Source organism: Papaver somniferum, chromosome 9, assembly GCF_003573695.1.
Source record: "Papaver somniferum cultivar HN1 chromosome 9, ASM357369v1, whole genome shotgun sequence".
NCBI lineage: Eukaryota > Viridiplantae > Streptophyta > Magnoliopsida > Ranunculales > Papaveraceae > Papaver > Papaver somniferum.
Window position 1 is genome coordinate 60,121,692 of NC_039366.1, and position 21,730 is coordinate 60,143,421.

General features: G+C 36.6%; 1 pseudogene; it reads left to right on the forward strand.

The window, feature by feature from the left end:
• Nucleotides 1-15,510: 15,510 nt before the first annotated feature.
• On the forward strand, nucleotides 15,511-17,302 carry LOC113309335 (annotated as a pseudogene).
• The last annotated feature ends 4,428 nt before the right edge of the window (nucleotides 17,303-21,730 follow it).

Here is a 21,730-nt window from a genome sequence, read left to right on the forward strand (position 1 = left end):
TGTGTGCTACTAGTGCGCCCTCTAGAGTCGATCTCCATTAACCTTTGATTTTCTTCTCTAAAATCAGGTTAACGACTTAAAAACTTCATTGGGATTGTGAAGCCAGACCGATACTACTTTATCGTAGTTGTGTGATCTGATATTGCATTTTCTATCGTACGAGTACAATCGATTGATTGGCTTGAGATCGTGAGAGTTCTCCGATAAGAAAGATAAAGAAGTCACAAACATCTCCGTCTCACTGTTTGTGATTCCTCGACAATTCGCTTGTGTAGTCAGGAAGGATTGTAGAGAGGTGATTGATTAATCTAGGCTGTTCTTCGGGAATATAAGACCGGATTATCAATTGGCTCATGTTCACCTTGATTTTATATCAAAAGACGGAACAAAACCTAGGGTTTATCTGTGGGAGACAGATTTATCCTTTTATAGACTTTTCTGTGTGAGACAGATCTGTTTATTATCAAGTCTGTGATTTTGGGTTGCAACAACTATTAGTTGTGGGTGAGATCGGCTAAGGGAATCAAGTGCGCAGTATCCTGTTGGTATCAGAGGCGTAGGAGTACAACTATACCTTGGATCAGTGGGAGACTGATTGTGGTTCAACTATAGTCCAGTCCGAAGTTAGTTTGAAGTAGGCTAGTGTCTGTAGCGGCTTAATACAGTGTGTATTCAATCTGGACTAGGTCCCGGGGTTTTTCTGCATTTGTGGTTTCCTCGTTAACAACATTTCTGGTGTCTGTGTTATTTCTTTTCCGCATTATATTTTATATAATTGAAATAATACAGGTTGTGCGTTCGTGATCATCAATTGGAAATCCAACCTTTGGTTGTTGATTGATATTGATTGATCCTTGGACATTGGTCTTTGGTACCGTCCAAGTATTCCTTGTATTTGATAAAGACTCGCTATTGTTTTTAGCTTGAGTAAAAATCAAATCAAGAGAGAGATATTAACTCCTTGAGATACTTTTATCTAGATTGAGTCTGACTGTCTAGTTGATTCTCTAGCAAAGTATTTCGGAGTTAGTCCATACAGATTGCTAAGCGAAATATTGGGTGGTGTTGTTAGACCCCCGCTTTTTCAATTGGTATCAGAGCAGGCAAACACGTTTAAGACCTATCAGTCTGTGTTTGTAGCGATCTGACTCTATGGACAAGAGTACTATCTCTGATAAACGCGTCACCAGTAATAAAGATTCTCTCTCGTCTAATTCTATTAAAGAGAAAAGCTATTCTATCTCGAATATAGAAAAACCTTGTGGTTCGACGAGACAGACAAACAATGGCAGGTGTGTTCTTGATCTCCCTTCGAAAGAGACCTTCTCTTCTAATGAGTGGGATACAACTGAAGAGAGTAAATTGATTCTAAATCTTGTTAGAATTCAAGCTGTCAGATTGGATCGGCTAAAACACCATGTCAATGTTCTTCTTGGTGTTGTAAGAGATTGCAAAGTCCATGGCAATGCTGAAGATCATTCTTCGTGCTTAACTCTTAAGGCCAGCCTCGAAAAGGATGCTTTGGATATTGAACGCCGTTTGAATAAACTCTCCGTTCAAGGTTGTTCAAAGAAATCTAATATACCAAGAACTTCCGATGCTTTACATTCAGAAGTAAAAACAGGTGTTCCTAATATTTCCACCAAACTTAGGTCATTCTATAAAAAGCACAAATCTTCTGATGATGATATTAAGACAATTTCCTCCAATCATTCTTATGATCAAAAGGTATGTCTCGTCTGTGAGACCAAGAGTTATGTTAGCAAAATGAGAAACCCTAAGCTGAATAAAGACTCCTTAGTTCAACTTCGACACACCCTAGATTTGATTCTCAAAGGTGTGACTGACATACGTATGATTGAGCCAATTGGTTTTCGTACCTATCCTGTGAATGCTACCAGGAATGTCAGTACAGTGAGTTCCTCCAATGTTCAAAGGCAGAATAGACGTCTTAATAAACATCATCCTAAGGAAGTTAACCGCTGTGCTTCTTAAAGCAACGTCGATCCTGTTGAGAGAGTCATCCCAGAAGAAAGGAAAATCAATGAGATGAAAAGATATTAAAAAGATAGTTGGAAGATATAAAGAGCTTGTCGACAGATTATCCTCTTCCTCATGTCAAGGCACTTCTGGTAAGAACTCTAACTATGTCTCTTATTTTGATGACAGTAAATTTTATGATAATTTCTCATGTCAAACAGGATCCCTTTCTAAGACTAAGAGGAAATACAAACTTAACCAAAGACATAAACCTCGTAATGAGCCTGGGGCTCGTACTTGTGCTAATTAATCACAAGGTTCGAGAACTTACTCATATAAAATCCTGTTGAGTAAGTTGTGTTAAAAACAGGTATACTTGTTGCTTGCATCTGTTGTTAAGCTATTTTCTTATCGTTCATAGCTAAACTTGTGTTGACAGATCGCTAAGATCAAGTATTGGTTAAGTCAAAAAAGTTGTTGCATACTGTTTTAAAACGTGTTTTTAGGTCATGTTTTCAATTTGTTGAAGGACTTTATTTCTTGGGTACTTGTTGTACTCGAACGGATTCCGTTCTGGCCCGAGTCAACAGTTTCTGTTTGAAACCCTAAATTGTTGTCCCCAAAGAATATATCCAACTTCTTAGGGTTGCAAGTCACGTACGTGTACTCCTGGTGGTTTTTGGATTTTCAAGAATGTCTTCCTCCTCTTCTTGCTATGGTGGTTTTGCAAAAGGATTTCTTGACAAAGGTGTTGAGGTTGATTCCAAGAAGAAGAGAACACTTGTAGATGAAGATCATCCCAATGCTTCATGCTTCTTTGCTTATTCTCATGAAGATGTTGAGAAGGATGATATGATCTCTGCTGAAGTTTTCATGACTTTCTTAAGTACTTTGGGGAAGCAAAACAACAGCTTGTTGATACTCTAAAAGGTCTTGATAAAGTGAAATCTGAGTTGGAAAAGGTTGTGTCTGACCTTGGTCTCATAAAATCTCAAATCAATGATCTTCGTAAAGAGAATCATTCTCTGATAATGCAGGGAAGGCTGTCGTTCACAAGCCGGAAGACTCCTTGTCTTGTGAGGATCCTGTTGTGCCTTATCCCTATTCGCTGTCAGGGAAACAATGGAGTCTGATTCTCTCTAGCTTGTCTTTTTAGATGCCTAGGATGTCTTCTTTTTGGATTAGTTGGAAGAATAACTAGTGCTTTGAATAGCGATGATTGTGACTACACATAGCTATTTTTGTTTTCATCTTCTTATGTTATTTTTTAGGTTTTTGGTATTAAATTCTAAAAATATTTGGATGATGTTTATTGCAGTATTTTAATGGTTTGTGATATTGCAATATTTTTATGGGATATGTATTGTTTACGTCCGTGAACTTGAAGGTCCCATATTGCAGTCAAAATAAAGTCGTTCATGAATCGGTATTCGTATTGATGAAAGGACGAATGGACTTTTGACATATACAAAAGTTATGCCTATGCAGTCATGTATTTGATGGAAAATAGGATAAAATCTTTTGTTCAACAAGGATAAAGTCTATTATGTCGTTATGATGGAAAATAGAATAGATCCTTGTATGTTATCCACGGTATTGATCTTCATTGATCCATTTTATTATGTTTTACCGTGAAGGCTCCATTGTGTGTCTTATGTTGAGCACCTTACAACTAAGTCGATTTACCTTGGCTTTGTTGGTTGTTCCATAAGATGCTATATGTCGAGCATTAGGAACTAAATTAATCAACTAGTTTGGTTATTTAGTTAGTACTCCATAAGTTTCTTTCTTATGTTGAGTACATGTACGGTTAAGGTTGTCATATTCTATGATGAACTTAGTCGGGGTTCCATAAGTTCTCTTATGTTGAGCCCAAAATAATTAAATTGATTACTTCGGTGATTAGTTTGGTTGTTTGTATTCCAATTAGATTAATTATAGGTTCTCTTGTAATTAATCTAGTTGAGTTTTCATATATTCCACAAGTTCTTGTGTTGAGTATATGAAAGGCTACACTATCATGTTCTTTGGTTAATGTAGTCATATATTCCGTAAGGTTTTCCTTATGTTGAGTATTTGAACGGTTAAGTTAGTCATCTCCGTGTGATTGACTTAGTCGTAGCTCCGTGAGTTTACTTATGTTGAGCACTTTCAATTAAATTGATCACTTTTGTGGTTTGATTTAGTTGCGTATTCCAATTGAATTAATCATGGGTTTACTTGTGGTTAATTTGGTTGAGCTTTGGATATAGAAAATCATTCCTATGGTTTTTGGTGTCCAATAAAAAATCCTTCTTTTCTTTCGAAATTAAGGTCGCTCTTGTTGTTCTCTCGGGAATGACATCAAATGGGGGAGAGTTCTTTTGAACTTGTGCTTAATGGTAATATCTTGCGGGGAGTGCGGTGTGGAATTTTATAGGGGTTATCTTGTATCTTAAAACTCCTTGATGAATGTTAGCTTCGGCTATTAGATTGCATCTAAATTAAGTTGGTATGTATTTTTCTTTTGGTCATGAAATGTCTCTTGTGGAAATTTCATTATGATCCCATTCTTGTACCTTTGCCAATTTTATTGACAAAAAGGGGGAGAAATATTGTAGTTCACACTACAAATACATATGGTTTTCGGATCATTGTGTAAGGGGGAGTGGTTTCCATGATCGAGATGGAGTATTGACTAAGGGGGTGATACATATCACCGTAGTATTATTGTTAAAGTCGTGATACAATTGGACTTTGATGTTATAATAATACTATGACACTGTATAATAATGATCGAGAATCTCGATTTCTCTCATTGTTATAGCTACGGATCTTCAACAACGATGGTGCTAAACTTACAACCTTTGGGATCATTGGAGTACTTGGAAGGACGAAGATTTCAAGGAACGTTGAAGATTAGACTATGGAATAGGAGCCACTAAAGTTTATCTTTTTGTATTCCATATGTATTAATAGTTTTGTCACTAAAATTGACAAAGGGGGAGATTGTTAGAGCATAGCTCGGTCAACCTCGCATGCGTTGCTATCTCAAGCATGTTTGTCAATGTTAGTGATCAAAACTATAAGTCTTGATTTCTAGCCTACATAGCTAAGTCTCGGACTAGGATAGAAAAGTGTAGTTGAGCTCAAGGACTTCATGGCGATTCATCATACAACGACGAAGATCTATACAAGGAACCGTGGAACTTCATCAACAAAAAGGTATGTGGAGACTTGAACTTATCTATCACTCAAAAGTCTATCTCTTCTATCTCCTACTTCTTATGAGACAAAAGTCGTATGCTATATAGACTAGATCATACACATTTGACATTTCGAGCTGAGCATTCATTGCTTATCTTTTATCTCGAAATTGTGTGTTGGTAAAGCGTTTCGCTTTGATCAAGTTTATCTTCACCTAGTGACGAAAGTCATGAAAAGTTTCAATCACTTTGAGAATTGCTCTGACGTGAATCGGTCTGTGAATAACGGCTACATAGCCTCCCCTGAGAATGTCTCAATGATTGAAATGAGAGTTTAGATTACATAACCATATATTCCTTGAACCGAAGTTTTCGAACTTTGTTGATCAAGAGAAATCGGGAGGATTGTGGAATTGGCTTGCCAAGTCCGCGAACTGTCGGAAGTTCTCAACCGAGAATTTCTGCTGGATTTTCCGAAACTCGTTTGTGTGCTAAGTCCGCGAACTCAGTCCGCGAACCCAGTCCGCGAAATGGCGGAATTATCTTTCCGAGAATTTCTGCTGAGTTTGCAAAACTCAACCGATTAACTTAAGTCCGCGAACTTGTTTGTGAACTTAAGAGGTTATGATCTAAAGATGTGCTCTGAACATGAAACATTAAATTACTAGGGAATGCTTTATGCAAATCGTAGCTATAATGTTCACGAGCCGATTCAACCGAATCGAATCATCTTTGTTTCAATTGTATCTTGTGTAGTTACATAAGATCTCATAGCAATTGAAAAACTCTTTAACTAGTTTATTTGAGTCAATTGAACTAGTTATGGTGAAGAAGAACAAGGTTAATATGAAATGCTCGTATGGTAAACCTTTTGGGTTATCATGTTGAACCAACATACACGTACATGTTTGGGCATGGTTTTCACGAACCCGGTAAACGTGTACCCCAAGTGTGTGTGACAAGCTAAGTTTTCGATCTAACGTTTGAGAAATATTAGCTTGAATCTAAATCAGGTTTTGATCTAACGGTGAATAAGGATTGCTTTGTACCTAAGGCAAAATCCTGATTTGAAGGCTATATAAAGGAGACATCTAACATTGTGCAAAACTAATCTCCACACGTATGTGTGCTACTAGTGCGCCCGCTAGAGTCGATCTCCATTAACCTTTGATTTTCTTCTCTAAAATAAGGTTAACGACTTAAAGACTTCATTGGTATTGTGAAGCCAGTTCGATACTATTTTTATCGTAGTTGTGTGATCTGATCTTGCATCTTCTATCGTACGAGTACAATCGATTGATTGGATTGAGATCGTGAGAGCTCTCCGATAGGCAAGATAAAGAAGTCACAAACATCTTCGTCTCACTGTTTGTGATTCCTCGACAATCCTCTTGTGTAGTCAGGAAGGATTGTAGAGAGGTGATTGATTAATCTAGGCTGTTCTTCGGGAATATAAGACCGGATTATCAACTGGTTCCTGTTCACCTTGATTTTATATCAAAATACGGAATAAAACCTAGGGTTTATCTGTGGGAGACAGATTTATCATTTTATAGACTTTTCTGTGTGAGACAGATCTTTTTATTATCAAGTCTGTGATTCTGGGTTGCAACAACTCTTGGTTGTGGGTGAGATCAGCTAAGGGAATCAAGTGCGCAGTATCCTGCTGAGATCAGAGGCGTAGGAGTATAATTGTACCTTGAATCGGTGGGAGACTGATTGGGGTTCAACTATAGTCCAGTCCGAAGTTAGTTTGCAGTAGGCTAGTGTCTGTAGCGGCTTAATACAGTGTGTATTCAATCTGGACTAGGTCCCGGGGTTTTTCTGCATTTGCGGTTTCCTCGTTAACAAAATTTCTGGTGTCTGTGTTATTTCTTTCCACATTATATTTTATATAATTGAAATAATACAGGTTGTGCGTTCGTGATCATCAATTGGAAATCCAACCTTTGGTTGTTGATTGATATTGATTGATCCTTGGACATTGGTCTTTGGTACCGTCCAAGTATTCCTTGTATTTGATAAAGACTCGCTATTGTTTTTAGCTTGAGTAAAAATCAAATCAAGAGAGAGATATTAACTCCTTGAGATACTTTTATCTAGATTTAAGTCTGACTGTCTAGTTGATTCTCTAGCAAAGTATTTCGGAGTTAGTCCATACAGATTGCTAAGCGAAATATTGGGTGTTGTTGTTAGACCCCCGCTTTTTCAGTTAGGGTCGTCATTATTAACAGATGAGTCGTTCGCCTGCAATAACAACCGTGACGACCCTATCCCTGGTATACATACCAGATTTGGTCGTCAACCTACAAAAAAAATTAAGTGACGACTCTGGTTAATTTAAGAATGACAAGAATTTCTACGCTAATGTGTCGTCAATCTGCAAATTCTATAAGTGATGACTCTATGGTTTCCAAGGTTAATTAAGTTTTAAACAGTGACGACTCTATAATTAATGTTTTGTGTATTGTTGTAGTTGGTGGTGCAACCAAGCTCTCAACCAGAACCAAGTCCGGATACCTCCCAACACTATATTACTGATTTGGTACGTTTCTCTTAACCGTTTAGTTATAGTTAATTTTAAATTGTTTAATTAGTGATCTCATGGATGTGTAATTTCTTTGGTGAATGTATACATGGAAAGACAAGGCTGAGGCCAAGGTCACCCAATTAATCACCCAAAGTCATATACAAGTAAAATAAAAGGAGGATATGGATGTTGTTGAATATAGGCTTGAAGATAACGAAGGAATGTCCTTTGCCACGGGTGGGCTATGGTGACTGGGGAGAGTTCACTAAGGAGTGGACAAATCGGCATGAGTATGGCATGAACTTGTGGAATGCTTTGGACCCAATATCGGATTACGTTGACATGGGTGATGAAATGAAAGAATGAAGGAGTGTTTAATGGTTTGAACATGTTTATTTTGAACTTTGTATTTTGAAGCATACTTTTGGAAGATGGTTTTACCTAGAACATGTACATTCTATTTTGAAGAATGCTTAGTGAATACAATGTCATTTATGTTTCCCCTGTTTTTTTGACCAACCGTCGTTAACGTTTAACGACTAAGACGTAACGACCCAAACCTGCCATTATCAATTCAGTTGGAGTCGTTACACCCGATACCAATAAAATGTAACGACTCTAACGGTCCATATAAGTTCATCTCTTACATGTTTTTGTCACTTAGGATTGTTGACTCTTTAATCAAACGAATAACGACCCAAACTTGGTATTATAAGTCCATCTAGAGTCATTACTGTGGATACCCATAAAGACTAACGACCCTAAGGATCTATATAAGCTCATCTCCTGGATGTTTTTGTCACCTAGGGTCGTCCTAGTTTTAATCATAGAATTAACGACCCCAAACTACCAATTATATTCTTATGAAGGGTCGTTAATGTTGAGACACAAATAACTAACGACTCTAAGCGTCCATATATGTTCATCTCCTGGATGTTTTTGTCATTTAGGGTCGTCAACTATTTAATCATACAAATAACGACCTAAACCACCCTTTATTTTCTCACTAAGAGGCCTTATTGTTGGAACCCAAATACCATGACGAATCTAATGGTCCGTGTAAGTTGCACTCCTGGATGTTTTTGTCATTTGGGGTCGTTACTGGGATATAATATGATGTAACGACTCTTCGATTTTTTGGTCTTCAACGACTATTTTTGAATACAATTTTCCCAAAAAATTGAGCCGCTGGGATATTTTGTATATAAAGAATCGATCATGAGGTAGGAAATACAGCCGAAAACAATCAAAGTAAATCATTTTTTCAATGTCAGGTCCATCATCAACTACCAATTCAATTGAAAACACACTTAGAAGATGCAAGCGACCAACCAAATCGATATTGGCAATGGAAAAAGAGATACGCAAAAGAAGCATGCGACCTACTAAAAAAACATACACTTACACGCCATATCCTACGAAGGAAGAAGAAGAGAAGCGCGAGGCCACAAAACGAGGCAAAGAACAAGCCCATCTCCGGGAAATATTCAAGCAAGTCGAGGAAGAGACGGAATGGGTTAAAAATTATTACATCGTCAATGATCTTCCCGAAAAACATCAACATGAGAGTATATTTTGGAGTCAAGTTGGTTGGATTCCTTTCGTTAATTACAACAAGAAACTACACTATGATTATGAACCGTCACACACTCGTGATAGGACGATTCACGTTATGAGATTGTGCACCAAGTACAACGAGTTTCTCACGAGACACAAATGGGATATGCGTGCGTCCCAGGCTGCATATACCAAATGGATAAGGGATCCATTTTATCACATCGAAGCCGCAGTGGTGATTCAATCGCGTAATAACAAGTAATTTGTTGAGTAACATTTACTTTAGACTTGATGTATTGAGTAATGGTGTTTCTTTTTATCCAACATTTAGGGTCTTCAATATCTTTATTTATACCGTAACGATCCTTGTTGTGGATTTCAAAAAATCCGACCGTTGAACTACCCCTTCCATAAAATACACACCCACTCCTCTTGAGAAAATGGCCCAAATCATTACATTTTCTACCAAAATACTTAAAATTTTAGTAGTAATAGCGGAATGGGAACCATATGAAGATTTCTGTTTCGTTAAATCGTTTGCTAATACGTTTCGTGAACGTCCGAATGAAATTTATTCCATGTTTTGGAAGAGAGTGAAAGAGTTCTTTAATGGGCGAAACGGGAATCTCAATAACCGTAAGTGGAGAGACTTGGGTTTTAGATTCAACTACATGAAAAGTTCAATGCGAGAGTATGTTAAAGTTAGGAATATGGTGTACGAACATCAATCACAAGATCCTCTTAGCGAAAAAGTAAGTAAGTCGATAATATTCATCGTTAAAAGTTCGCATCGTTAAAAGTTAGCATACTAAAGCTTAAGAATTCATTGAATTTCAGTTGGAACGCTTCAATGGGCTATGGAGAATTCGTAATGGGGAAACTAAGTTCATTCACCACAAAGAATATACCACGTTGTACCGACGTTCTAGGAGGTTCATCGACGAACATTTGATGTGTCAAATTCTAGAATACCCATATTAACTCTTATGTAATACGAGATTAATGTAATGTTATTTTCTTTATCAAATCAAAGTCCATTCTCGTTCCAATATTATAGTTTCAAAAATGGGTCGTCCACTTATAGAATATACCTAATAACGACTCTGTCTATAAGATTAACAAATAACGGTTCTCTCTTAAAGACTCGTCATTTTAATAAGAACAACACCGACGACTCGAAGATGGAGTCGTTATGTAGCTATATGATAAACTTAAAGACTCTACAATTGGAAATTTGGTTATCTCCTGGATGTTTGTGTAACTCAGGGTCGTCATTTATTACCATATAAACTGAAACGACTCTATATGCCTAAAAGTGGTATTTCCATGATTTAATAACAAATAGAGTCGTTACTTTTGTATATGTTCAACGTAACGACTCTACAATAGAAAATTTGGTTCATCTCCTGGATGTTTTTGTAACTTAGGATCGTCACTGAGTTGCATTTAACTAATAACGACTCTAGCTATGAAAATAAACCGAGTTCTATGTTTTAATTTCTCTAAGGGTCGTTAATCTGCTATATCGATATCATAACGATTCTAGGGGAGTAATATTTGTTTGATCTCCTGGATGTTTTGATTCAATAGTGTCGTCACTGATTTTTATATAAGTATTAACGACTCTATTGTTAAAAAACTAATGCAGATTCTGGATAATTTTTAGTAAGGGTCGTTAGTATTTTACACGAATATTATGACGACTCTTGATATGTTTCAACTAATTGGTTAACAGTCGTCATCATACAATATAAAAAGATGATGACACCTATGGTGGATCATTTTTTTAAGTCTTACTATTTGAAAACAGTAACACTATTTTTTTTTTAAAAAAACTAGTTACATATAAAATAAAGCAGCAATGTGTTAACAAACCGAGTTTAACAAGCAGTAGATAGTTGTATCAAACAATAACCTAACAAACAAACTTAAATTCAAGTATACAATAACTAAAGGTCTTCCATGACTACATTATAAGAACATCTCCTCACTCAAGCATACGACCTCTACCTCGGCCTCGACCTCCACCTCAGCCTCCCTGACTTCCTTCACCAGCTGATGTCCGGCTTCTCTTACGACGGCCTTGACTTGCACTAGCTCTTTGGGAATCAACATATTCTCCTTCCTCCGGGCTTTCCTCACCTTGGCTTGCTTCACCCTGTTGAGCACGTTGTTGATTCATTTGTTCTCGGGTTTTCCTGGGCCTCTTACTTTGCTTTGCCAATTCAGCGGACATTTTCTTTGCTTGTGGATTTTCAATGTGACTGCAATAATCAGCGTACTTACGATGTCGCTCAGGTTCTATCACTTCTCCTTTGTCGGCCGAGCAACAAAATGCCTTGATAATAATCTTCATTTGTTCCCTTTATTTGCATTAAAATACCAATTCTTATTAAATAACTTATATTTGTATGTTTATGAATAACACAATACCAAAAATAAATACTTACCACAAGCTTAAAAATGGTAGAATCATCTCTGGTGTCAGATGTAGAAGCCGATGAAGATGCCTTGTTGCTCATTCGAGTGCCAGGAGGATCTATCTGGATGACCCGAGGGTGAGAGAAGCGTTCATACCATTCCAAGTAATCTGTTGTGGACTCGTGACCTTCATTCACATGCTCCCAAAAAGAGACGTCTATCTTACTATCATGCTTGTGCCTATCATCCCAATGCTTGGTCTTAGGTTCAGGTTCGTAAATAACCACTAATTCTGAATCGTTAGACTCACATTTGTCTAACTTGTGCTTGAATCGCGGTTCATAATCCGGAACGGATGAATCTTGAATATATCCAAGATGACGCATGATTCTCATCGGATTATACATTGAAAAGCCGTAAGGGTAAAACAGAGGGCCAGTGTAATCCACAACATCTTCCATTGCGCTCACCCGATCGTTCTTACCTCTTCAGATGTGATGTTATCCAATTTTTGGCGCATTTCTAACAAAGCATCCTTTTGTTCCTTATCCTGACAGCCAGTGTACAAGTATCGAGTCCCTCTTGGTTTGGTTTTGTTCCACTCTGGGTTGATTTTGACGTCGGGATTATCTTTGATCAATGAAGGGAAACGATCGTAAATCCACACTTATATTGACACCAAATAAAATAAAATAAAACAATCTGGTGGGTATAAAAATATTCAAAGAATAAATAAACATAAACAAAGTAGACAACTTTGTTCAATCCAATTACCTGAAGTAGAGCCGTATTCCCATGAATTTGAGAAGATCGTTCCCAAGATGCAGTTGGTAACTGACAATTCAAATGTGCTACCATGGCAGTCCCCCAAGAGTAGTTGTTCACATCTTCCAAAGGATCCAAAAGTTGAAGAAGGTTGACACTCACCCGGTTACCCTTACTGTCGGGAAATATAACCGACCCAAGTGTGTACAAAAAATACCCAGCCGCCGCATAACGACATTGCATCGGAGAGACCTTCAACTTTCTCTCTGAATAGTATTCCAGCAAACATCTCCCTAATATCAACGAGTTTGAAATCTTTCTTCGGGTATTTCTTTCCCTTCACGAAAAGGCCATATGTGGTCTCTTGATCCCAGCCAAACAATCTCTCGGTGAATCCATAAATTTCTTCCCAACTAAGCCTTTTCTTGAACTTGTCATTGGTGGATTTTCCTTCGACCGGCAGCCCTAATATCTGATCTGCATCATCGGGTGTCAATGCCATCTCACCAAAAGGGAAAAACAAGGTATGGGTTTCGCGGTAAAACCTCTCACTGAAACTTGATACTGCAACCTTGTCATATGCAATCACAGAGTTCACAACGGAAGTATACAAAACAGAGTTTTCAATAATCTCCTTGACTCTTTCACATTCATCCATTAGATCCCACAAGGACATTTTCGCATAAGAAGATTGTCGTCTGAAAAGACGTACGACATTCTTATGATCCTATAAAACAAAAAACAAGTAAATATAAAAAAAAAATTAAAGTTAACATCAACAAATCAAATATTAAAGCAAAGTTGAGATTTTTACGATTGTTTCGTTGATGGTACGAGCCCAGCTGCCCTTATATCCAAATAGAACTTTGCAGCCATCTCTAGGTTCTCCTCCCGCTTTACCACCACGAATAGGTTCCAGTAGCAAATGTCTGGCGGGAATGTGTCTCGCGCTCTCTGCAACTGGCTTTCCATCCTTACGTCTCGTCGGTTTCACCTGCTCTTCCACTATCTCCTCATCATCACCACCAACACCCTTACCATCATTACCTTCATCATCCTCCTCCTCCTCCTCCTCATCATCATCATCATCATCACCACCACCAACACCCTTACCAGCATTACCTTCATCATCCTCCTCCTCATCATCATCATCATCATCACCACCACCACCACCACTAAGGCCAGAACTACCATTAAAACCATCATTACCATCGTCATCATCATCATGAATCTCTTCTTGTTCCATAGTTTCTTCCTCATCGCTTCCGGAAGCAGATACAACAGGGGTGGAAGAAGGTGACGAATCCGACGAATCATTATCTGGGTCTCTTGGTTGGTCAATAGAAAACGGTACCTCATCCGGCTTTTTTCCTCGGAATGGACCGACATTTAGGTATCTGGTGTGTCGGGGAGGTTTGGAAGGAGGAGTGGGCATGTGTTTCTTGTCTTTCTTTTTACTACAATGGTAACATACACAAAAAGGGAACAAATAAGTTGAGCATTCCATGCTATCAGAACAAGGGTCGTCACCCTATTCCTTAAAACACAAACGACTCCTATAGAACTTATGACGACTCTAACAAATAATGTGACGACCTTAAGTATTTTGGACAGTGAGTATTTTTGTTCTGCAACTAGGGTCGTCATCTAAGGGTAACGACTCTAATCTACACCAATAAAGTACAATGACGACTCCAATATATCTATTGACGACGCTTCTAATTTTTAAGACAGAGAGACTGTTCTTGGCAGCACTAGGGTCGTCAATAGATTCAATTACAGGGATAACGACCCAAATCTAAGGCAAAAATTAGTAGTAGCAGAAGTAGGGTCGTTAACTAAAACATCATATGGCTTAACGATTTTTCATAGAGTATACATGCATATGAAGAATCGTTAGGGTTTAAGAAAATACAGAGTAACGACCCATTCACTGTAACTGAAAAAAATCGGTTCAATAACTCAATTTCACAATCAAAACTCAAGAAAACATCAAAACAACAGTGGGTTTTAGTCACTTACTTTCTAATCAGCGCCATTTCCTCTTCTAATTCTTCCCGACTTGTTACTGCGGTTTTGGTTTTGAGATTAATCTTCAATTTGGGTTTCTCTACCAATTTAGGGTTAGCAAACTTTTCTTTGTACTCATTGGTTCGAGCCATGTTTGTAGAAGAAGTTAATCGTCGATTAAAGTTTTTCGTATCGACGATTACGACGATGAATCGACGAAGATTTTTTTTTTTTTGTCGTTAATGGAGGAGAGGGGGAGAACTCGGGTGGGAGAGGAAGGGAGGGGATGAGAGTTTTCTGATTTTGGTTTTAGAAAATGAATTAGGGCCTTATGTTTAGGGTTAATAGGATTTTTAGTAGTAAGGGTAGGATGATATTTTCACCACCTTTTGGAACTCCCCTAAAATTTTTGGTGTGGGAATAAATTGGTCAGATCCTAATTGTTTTTAGGGGGCCAATTAAACGAGGATTAAAAAGTGGGTGACAAAGTAACAACTCAAGAAGGCATCTATGTATCAATTAAATTAGATTACCAAAAGAAAAAAAAAACAGATATACTCATCATCTGACATATATTCATCTCATTCACGTAAATAACTCCAAGAAAAAAAAACAAAAAGAAACAGATCATGTCCTTTTCTTAGATTCAACTAATCCACTGTATGTAGCACCCAAAACTCAATCCAAATTAAGTATTACAAAAGTACTCCCTCCGTTACTTTTTAATAGGCCAGTTTCTATAAATAAAAATTTCAAAAAAATAGGCCAGTTTCTAAATTGGGAAAGTCAAATGTTACTTTAATTTTTTGGGACCACTTTCAGTTCACTTCTTTTGATGACAAGTGTCATGGGGGACCATTCCACTTCACTTCTTTTATTGACAAGTGTCATGAGGACCACTTCACTTCACTTCTTTTATTGACAAGTGTCGTGAGGACCACTTTCAATGATTATTTCACTTAATTTCCTTAATTTTCTCTAAAAACCAAATCAGCCTATTAAAAAGTAACGGAGGGAGTATCATTCATTGTTAAGATATATACCATTACTATCCATGCTCTACTCTTTATAGAATCACAAAATCATTTTTGCTTCTCTAGCAGAAGACTTAGAGAAGAAAGAAGAGCCATGGCAGATGAAACCACAGAAATAAGAAACAAAGCTCGTCTCCAAGTCTTAGAACTAGCCAACATGATAAGTGTACCAATGTCACTCAACGCAATCGTACGTCTCAATGTTCCTGATGCTATCTGGGCAAACGGGTCAAACATTCCTCTATCTCCTTCTCAGATCTTGACGCGTATTAATCTTCGATCCGGAGGAGGAGATCCTGAAAACCTACAACGTATTCTTCGTATGCTAACCAGCTACGACGTTTTCGAAGAGCACATTATCGTAACCCCTTCATCAGAATCAGCAGAACGGAAATACTCACTGACAGAAGTCGGAAAGACACTAGCAACCGATGAAGATGGATTGTCGTACGGTGCTTATGTTATCCAACACCATCAAGATGCGTTGGTCAAAGCTTGGCCGTATGTACATGAAGCTGTTGTGGACTCTACGGTTGAACCATTTGTGAAAGCGAATGGTGGAAGATCAGCTTATGGATTCTATGGTGATAATCCGGAGATGAATGAACTTATGCAGAAAGCTATGTCTGGTGTATCTGTACCGTTCATGTAAGCTATATTGAATGGTTATGATGACGGGTTTAAAGAGATCAAACGGTTAGTTGATGTTGGTGGTAGTGCCGGTGACTGTTTGAAGATGATTTTGCAGAAATACCCTAATGTTATTGAAGGTATCAATTTTGATCTGCCGGAAGTTGTTTCCAAAGCTCCGATCATTCCCGGTGAGTTATTTTTCCTTGTGAAAGAACGTTTTTACGGATGTGAAAATGTTAGCAACGTTATCTGATAAACCATTCCGTGTCTTGTAGGGGTGAAACACGTGGGTGGGGACATGTTCAAGTCAATTCCCGAAGCTGATGCCATCTTCATGAAGGTAGGTGGTTTGTCTCGCTCCAGCTTTCACTGATTTCTTCTGTGTAATTGTCATTCAATCTTGATATCCTCCATGGTTTGTCTGGTAATGATAATCTGGATGTCCTCTTGACATGAAAATTTAAAAACACGTTTAATACGATCTCATTTTATGCCTAATACAACCTTTAAAATGTCTCGGAATGCCAGTAATATTAAGCCCAACGCTGTGGCGTACTTGGGCTTATTCTCTAGGAATAGGCATGGCATACACTATTTGAGAGTTAAATTGGTGACATAGATGTTGATATTGGTTGGTATGTGCTGTGTTGTTGTTGATCGTTGCAGTGGGTATTGACAACCTGGACCGATGATGAATGCAAAGCTATAATGAAGAATTGCTACGATGCACTTCCAGTAGGGGGGAAACTGATCGCGTGCGAACCAGTGCTGCCTCATGAATCAGACAACAGCCACAGGACTCGAGCATTGCTTGAAGGGGACATATTTGTCATGACTATCTATCGTGCTAAGGGTAAACATAGGACCGAACAAGAATTTCAGCATCTCGGCCGGGAGACTGGATTTCCTCATTTCCGAGCTATTTATATTGATTACTTTTACACTCTCTTAGAATTCCAGAAGTAACAACTTCAAAAAAGTACATCGTTTCATGAATAATTCTATGCAACCTTTTCCGAGTTTTGAAGTTTAAAGAAGTCAAAGTTGGCATTCTACATTTACCATTATGCATGAGTTGGTATTACTTGTAATGTCTAACCATTCATGCTGAAACTTAGTTGGAGATTTCTTGAGATGTTGTTTACCATCAATTCGAATATGGGCAAAAAAAGTTTCCCCCAAAGCAATCTTTTTGAAAGTGATTAAAATTGCACGTCTTGATCTCTGGAGGCAGAGATAAAAAAGAATTACTACCCTGCAAAAACAAAAAAAAAAGGCGAATAATTTTTTTTTTAGATGCTCACTGCTCAAGTATATTTTTAGATAAAACAGGTGAATAATTTTTTTCAGTACCGCAAAAGGCTAAATGAATAACCTCACTAAACGAATACAAAAATTTGAATCCTTAAAGGCCTATGAAAATTAAATGAATAATCATTGAATTTTCTTAAAAAAAATAATATAAACAAGCCAAAATATTTCATCTAATCAACTATGTTCGTATAAGAAGTCATTTCTTCTCAAAATATGCACCTAAAGTTTATTGTTTTTACCTTCCACCTAAATCAAAATGCATATGGTCCTTTACTTTTTGTAATGCATGAACAACCTTTGGAATATTTTACTCGTGTTGTAGCAAGTCACTTTTTTAATGGTTATTATTGTTTGAAATGCCTCTTTTGGTGACACATTTTATATTAGGTTACTATCATCTGGTTCAGTATGATTCTCACCATTTGTTATTGGCTCGATAATTTCTTCGTCCGTAAGTGATTCTGTGATTGCATCATTCTCATTAAGATACCTCAAAATATGTTCGAGATCCATCATATTTCTATAGCGTAAAAATTAGAAATGATATCAATTAATTCTTGAATATCTTCTTCTAACTGATCAATTTCTGGTTCGAAAACATCAAAATTATATACGTAAAAAACTAAAAATACTCCTCAATTAAATAACCTCGCTAAACGAAATTTTTTTCCAATTCCAAAAATATTCATTTATCGAGGTTATTAGACTATATTAATAAACTCAAGTAGGTTCAGGCATAATTTACTTATTTACAAAGAGTTAATCCAACAGAGGAGTCCGACTTTGTGCAGCACCATTGACCAGGGGTGCATATTCCTCCTTTTTTTGATTGGTTGTATTTCTAACCATAGTTATTTTCTCTTTGAACAATTTTTAATATTAAAAGATAAATACTCATCTCGGAAGTCATAATAGTAGGAGAAACAAAAATGAAAAATAAAAGTGTAACAAACCCAAGGTCATTTCTAACTTGTTAACAATTCTCTCGTTTGGCCTTCAAAAACTCCATTAGAAGACAAGAAGACGGTGAAGATGAAGCTGTAGAATATGAAACTAAGCTTTATGAAAAATTCAAATTTAACATCAATTGTGAATCCCGCATGGATTGAATTTAACATCGACTGAATTTTTTCTTGCCGGCTAGGAGCTTCACAATATACTCGGGTTATGCTACTTACAAAATCAAATTTCTCATCTTCAGAATCAAAAACAAGTTGCAGACTTGCAGTAGCTAAAAGACAACAAGCTGCAGCAAAAACAAATTTATTACCAATTTTCACCACTGCTAACAATAGTAGTACCCTTACCAAAAGTAGCCCGGATATTAATTTTACTCCTACTAATCATCATCATCAATTGAGCTAAATCTTATACTTAACTGATAATGATCAATGATCACCGTCATGATGAAAAATTGTCATCGATTAAGCTTATTCTGAAAGAGGAACATTAGCCTGCTTAATAATGTTCTCCGTGATCTTACTACTTTTCAATCTTCAAAAAACTTAAAGAGATAATCTTTTTAGTTTGTGTTGCCTTTTACATAGAATAACTTGGGTTTATGTTCGTAGAGAAATGAAAATGAAATGAGTATCATATAAATTTTTTCAGTCACTGTTTTTTTTCTTTCTTCCAATTTCCTATGAAACGCATATTTTATAAAATACAAACTTAAATAAAAATTAAGTAACCTAGGTTAAAGGTACAACCAATACAGAAAGGAGGAACGTGCACCCCTGGTTAAGTGGGGGTGCACAAAGTCGGACTCTCCAACGAGTGAAATTGCTATATTTCTCAATTACAAGTTTCTCTCTTCTTACTATCTTAGGTATAGTATAGCTATAACATTATTATTCCCTCTATTTCAAAAAGATCGTCCTCTATTCCATTTCCGTCAGTTTTAAAATTGTGTCCAGCTTCTGTTTATAGGCGTATTTTTTCAATGAACTCTCTATTATAGCCTTTAATTTTTTATATTCACAGATGCATATTAATGGGACCTAATCTAAAATATTAAAGAAATTTGTACAATTAAGAAAACAAATATATCTTTCATTCCTTTTAAAAGACAATATATTTGGCTTTAAGAATTAAAATCCCTAAAGAGTTTATACTCCATAAATTCGATATTTTTCACTTTTATTTTTTCTTTTTTATTTCCTATTTACAATCATCTTAACAATTTTAGGCAGTTTTAAATAGTTGCATTTTTATTAACATAAATAGGTAAATAATTAAGGGTAGTCAAGTAAAATATTATGGTCTCCTTAATATTTCGACAAAATCAAAGGGGACTATCTTCTTGAAACGGAGGGAGTATTTATTTTATTTTATTTTATTTTATTGGGAAATGAGAGGTTAAGGAGACCCAAATTTACGTAGAAAAGGAAAAAAAAAATGAAACAAAAAGGTCAAAAGAAAAACAACGAGAGCTCCTATCCTGGACCCATATATAGGCCTACTCTTGAAATAGACTTTACCCGAGGCATCCTCCGTAATAACTTTTTTTCAGTTCTTCTTTGAAAGAACTAGGAACGATCTCCACATAATCACCAGCTGGATAAGTGTTAGCAAGAAGATCAACTGCTCTGTTCACTTCTCTGTAAGTGCAAACAACATACCAAACTTGAAAACTAGTACGCAGGTGCTCGATAGACTCTCAAACATGATGACAGAATCATGGCGTCTTTGTTATAGCATCAGTAAGATACTGTCCAAAAGAAGCAACTGTTACTTATTTTACAGGTTCACTAAGATATATTATTGCCATCCCTACTAATATAAGATACTCTCCAAAAATTAAGAGAAGGTAAAAGAAGTTTTATATTCCTAATAAACTTCCTATTTTCTCGTCTAACAGTGGTAGGCTACAACTACTTCATCGTCAGCTATAATGTAGAATTTGTTAATGTTTAAAGCTTTAACCCAACTTAATTCCTTTAGAATAGCCCTGCATTCTCTAGCTTCTGGATCTAACACTCCATCTGCATAAATTCCTTTGAATCCTGTAAATTCACCTGCATGATTACAAAGCACCATTTCAGTTTCCATGTCATTAGTAAGATAGTCAAAGGAAGCATCGACATTTATTCTTACCACATCACGACTATCTGACAGACTAGTGTTATCCTGATAGCTAAAATTAGGTTGAGTATTAATAGATATCTGACTAGTGCTACCTTGTTTATACAAACAAAAATTGACCAAATAATTTTTGATTCTAGAAACAATGCTTGTGGGGGTTAGAATTTTATCCTGGAGATGCATTCGTATCTTTGCTTCCAAATAAATCCACCATCCCACCATGAGAATTATCCTCTAAGTATTCAGCTCAACAACTCCAGTATTGTTGACATTAATAAACCAAAAAAGGGTTTAATCTATGACAAACTGGCAGTGATTGCTTGTCTGATCAATAATCCAGACAGCTTTGGCATGATCATAACTAATGAGAAGATGGTATAAAGACTCTTCTTCATGATTTCAGATACCACAGTGAGTTTTAATAGTCCTATTGTATTGAGAGAGCCTTTATCTAGTAGGAACTAGATATTTGAGACATTTCCAAGTGAAAAGTTTAGTCATATGAGGCAGTGGCATCTTTCGTAAAGTCTTCCACACTTCTTTATGAATAGCATTAAGAGCAACTTGATTATTAACCCTTCTTTCTACTGGTTTGTTATAAGCACTTTTGACATGAAAAAAAAAACTCCATCTTTAGTTGATCTCCATCCGACGATATCATCTTCATCCTGAGATATTTGCATCCTTTTAATCTTTCCACAACTTCATTGGAGAACAAAATAATGAGAAGATAATCATTCCAACAGTTCAAACTAGGAAGGATTAATTCACTAACAAAGACATACTAAAGATATTCAAGATGGAGTAGTCCAATCCTGGTGTTTGAAAGTATTATCCAAATGTCATTCCAAATTCTAATCTGCTTCCCGTTATTGAATATTATGCAATGGTGTTGTTGAACAATAGATGAACCCACTTTTATCCCTTTCAATACACAAGATGTGTTGCTTTTCTCTGAATTAATGTGTAAGAAATCCTCATTTTTGAAGTATTTGGACTTAAGCACGCTCAATTGCTCAAGTTAGTAATAATTTTTTGTAAATAAGATTTTTTTAGTTTGATTACATATATTTTAGGGTTTTATCCATGTGCATTTATAGATTTATTGTCGAGATCTTTTTGCCAAATCCAACAAATAATTCCAGGATTTTCTAGAACTTACCCTTAGAGTTTAAGATTAAGACAACACGTGAATATGTGGCTAGAGCCTGCAATAA